The sequence below is a fragment of the Lolium rigidum genome, chromosome 7 (assembly GCF_022539505.1).
Source record: "Lolium rigidum isolate FL_2022 chromosome 7, APGP_CSIRO_Lrig_0.1, whole genome shotgun sequence".
NCBI classification, from domain to species: Eukaryota; Viridiplantae; Streptophyta; class Magnoliopsida; order Poales; family Poaceae; genus Lolium; species Lolium rigidum.
Genome location: NC_061514.1, coordinates 137,838,982 through 137,843,434, shown reverse-complemented (window position 1 = coordinate 137,843,434; position 4,453 = coordinate 137,838,982).

Genomic DNA, 4,453 nt, shown 5'->3' with positions numbered 1-4,453 from the left:
GGATCGCGTGAGGGAGAGACGAGTTACCAACCAAGCGAGGAAATAGTAACGACTCATGAAGAGAGGGAGGCAAAAGAAGGTCGGGAAAGAGAAGCTAAGCGGATGGAAGAGGCATTATCCGCCACTAGATCGTCAACATCAACCCCCGTCCTGCTTGGGCAAGAATTCTTTGAGCACATGGAAAGGATGGCTGAGGATAGAGCAGTAAACTTAGCACAACAAAATGAGTTTTTCTGTCGTTTGATACGTGAGAATAATGGAGGTATCAGAAATGGAGGGCCAAAAGGAGTGAGTCTTACGGAATTCCTACAAACCAATCCACTGACTTTTGCTACCGCACCAGAACCTATGGATGCGGATGATTGGTTGAGGGACACTGAGCGGAAATTAAATACGGTTCGGTGTAATGATGAAGAGAAGGTTAGATATGCCACCTATCTACTATCGGGACTAGCAGCGTTATGGTGGGATAACATGATTCTAATTCAACCTTCGGGACATGTTTTCACGTGGGACGAGTTTAAGAAGAAGTTCGAGAAGCCCGAGGTTCTCGAAAGTATCATGGAACTAAAGAGAAGAGAGTTCGAGACCTTGAAGCAGAATGACTTGTCGGTATGGGAATATCTAGTAGAGTATGATCGTTTATCACGTTATGCAGCAGAGGATGTGAACACAAAGGAGAAAAGGATAAAAAGGTTCTTAAAAGGGATGAATCCATTCCTGAAAATGCAGTTGAATCTAACCAAATGCACAAGGTTCCACGAGCTAGTGGATACTGCAATTACTTTGGAGAATGATTATGAAGAAGTGCGGAATGAAAGAAAACGGAAGGCAAGGTTGGAACCACAACCAATTCAGATACAACAAACTCATTCGAGAGATGAATTTCCGAACTAGAGATGAGACAATCACACCGTTTTATAGTCAAGTTCGATGCCATAATCGTGCAAGAAAAGGTCACTATGCCAAGGATTGCGAGGCAACGGGATATTACCTGTTTTGGATGTGGACAACTAGGTCATATGAAATCAGAATGCCCGGATCCATATTTGGTACGAAGATCTAATGAAGCAATGAACCAATTTTCAAACCACCGGGGGAGCTCATCATCTAAGAAGTTCGAACAAGGAGGTGGATGGAGCACAAGGACGGATGCATAGGACTTTGACCATACTTGTTCTGACCCAATCAGTATGTTGAACATAGCTTCTTCATTTAGTACAATATTAGTTGCAGAATAATATCTTTAAATTGCTCAAGCTTTCATGGGCAACACACTTGTCCTGTGTAAAGTCGGAATAACTATAGTTGCATAACCAACTAACATATCGTACTGGTATTCACAGCCATGTGGGTACACAACCAATCCAAATAGGATACCCTAGAAAAGTACAATAGAAAGCCAAGAAAAAGACATATAGCCTAACCAAGGAGCTAGTTGGTTGGGGAAGATGAGCTTAACAACCATTAGGACAAACCTAAGGGGGAGAGCGGGGGATCAGTTGGATCCCATATGAATCAATACTTTGAGCAAGATAGTTGGTGAAGGTCTGAACTGAGAGAAAGTTCGATCTTATTTTCATAAGATTATGAACACTACTTTCAGAAGGATGTCAGACCAGAAGCCGAGGTTTATACCTCGAGGAAGTAAGAAGTGGACTGTAACCTCGAGAAAGTGAATAATATTTACTCAAAAGTATGAAAGCTCAAGTAAGACAAAACCTAATGGATTCCGGGAAGAATGCTGGACAAGGGATATATTCAATTATATCTAGTGAGATCACCACGGAGTTCGAGAGAAGTCGTAGTCTGCATAAGTCAGATCCACACTCCGGAAACGTGAGAGAGTTCAAACTTCGAGGACGAAGTTTAGTTTAAGGGGGAGAGACTGTAATATCCCAGGATTGGGGGTTACGAAATAGAGGAACACAGATGTGTGCATTGCATTCATGCATAGAAAATCCGGGGAATTTTCGCGTTTTTGTTTAAAACCATCAAAGTGATTGAGGTTTCTTACATCGTTGGAATTAAGTTAGTCATCGATGTGGGCATGACAAATTTCGACATGACTCTGTGTGAATTCATGTGTTTTCGGGAGAACAAATTTGAATTCAAATTAAATATGGATACTATGAATTCAAATAAGAATTTGAATTCTAAACAATTATATAACATACAAAGTAACAACAAATATAAATAAGAATCAAACATTACTAATAAGAATTCACATAAGTATTATTACAACACTTATTGAAATATTACAAGTTACATAAGAAATGTGAGATTACAAAATGGAACTAAAAGAAATTCTAAATCTAATCTAAATCTTCTCAACATTTCTTATTCTTCTTTTCACTGCAATAAGAGAAACAAAACAAAGAAAAAAGGAAAATATTGGGTTATGGTTATAATGTTGCCATCATATGAAATGAGGCATTTTAATATTGGAACTTAATTAATGGAAATTAGGAACCAGTCCTAATCCCCAAAAGTGACTAGAGGGAATTATTCATCTTCGGCAACATTTGTGATTTAGGAACTACTAGATAGTACCATTGGAGGCAGCAATGATAAATTAGGCATCAAATAGGCAACCAGGGATATTGTGCAACAAGTTATGATCAATTGGAATGGCAACAGAAGGCAACATTTTTGCTTTCCCTCTAATCTAATCAAGTTCCTATTTAGAAGCCACAAATTCATTTAAATGGATCATTATTGACATAGAAAAGTCAATATGACCCTAATCAAATATAAATAAGCCACTGATAATTAAGCAAAGCTTAATCAATCTTGAATCACACTTGATCTGTTTAGTACATGCACGCATAATTATGCCACTTGAGTTATTCCAGCCACTAATGTAATTAATAAGCATCCATACAATATAGTCAAGTAATAGTAGCAGCCCAGCTTAAGTAATTTCCACTTGGCAGTACCTAAAAGTAAAGCCAAATTGTGAGATAAGATCACTCAGACGTTGCTAGTGCTAGGAGGAGAAGAAAGGGAAGTTGTTCTCTAGCACCAGATAAAGGGCCACACAACAACGGCCACAGTCACCACACGCAGCTATGTGTCATCAAACCCACAGGTACTTGCTCAGCAGTACATAAACAGCACCACACCGTACCAAAAGCTTCCCTAGGACAACTACACACCCGCTGCACCAACAGTTCATTCAGTAGTCAATCTATCCATCAGATATCAGCAAGAACACACCATCATCCACTAGAACAATACACCAGATCAACCACTGGAATCAGCAGCTGTAACTAGGAAGAAGAAGAAGCGAGGGAGTGGAGAAGGCAGAGCGAAGGGGAGGTTCGTTTCAACATCAAGAAGATCAAGCTGCCAAGTACAGCGAGTAGCAACTCATAGGCTAGATCTTGCGAAGCATCTCGTTCTTAACTTCGCATAGTTTCAACAAGGGAAATAAAGGGTAAAGTACAAATTTAATAACTCCAATCACCCTCGCAACTAGATCTGGTCTAGGAGGATTGGGAGGAGTCATTTCTCTCGGGATCGCATAGAAATGCTATGCATGTTCATCACGAGAGATTGGAGAGGCAACAAATAGTATATGTCTTAAAAAAGTGGAGCCTCGGCCTTTGCATCATTGGCAAGACCACAAGATCAAGCAAGCATCCGTTCTTATCGATAATAGCTCACAGAAAATTGGTAGGAGGGATGATTCTCATATTAGCATAGAAGTGCTATGCTAGTTCATCATAGAATTAAACAAACCACAAGAAGTAGTATCTGTTCATATCTAAAAATCTAGCCTCAGTCTTTGCATCACAGGCGGGGCCACATAATCAAGCACAATATCTGTTCTTATCGGTTTCGAATAGAGAGAGAAAAAGAGAGGTGACAGCCGAGAGGGGAGCTAGACCACCCAGCTCGAGCTAGTGATCCCTGGTAGAACCAGGAGCTTATAGCCTAACCACATACAGAGAGGATAGCAAGGTCCCTGTGAGTAAGCCAACAACTAAATCATGTCCGGGAATAATCAAGTATCTACTTTGCTTAGCACATAAAAGTATACGTTACATAACACATGGTAATAATCGAGTGGATCAATGAAGCATCTTGATCCAATAGCCAAGCCATTTTGAATCAGCATACTAGCCACAAGCATACATCAAGTAAATTATTCGGCAACACATAAATTAGATGAACATTTAACAAGCTTCGAGAGATTTGCTTGAGGTCCGGGAAATGCTCACGAGGCCAACCAAGTAATCTCCAAGAAGAGCCATAATCAAACCAATCATTCATTTGCCACCCGACCAACCAGCATCATATTATTGCCAAGCAACCCAAGTACTAACCATAACATGCTTTTATAGCATATTTGAGCTCAATAGGGATTTAACAACGGTAGAACTGAACTTCTTCGATTAACAATACGAGTAAACATGCGAGTAGATAAGAGCTATTTTATCATCACAAA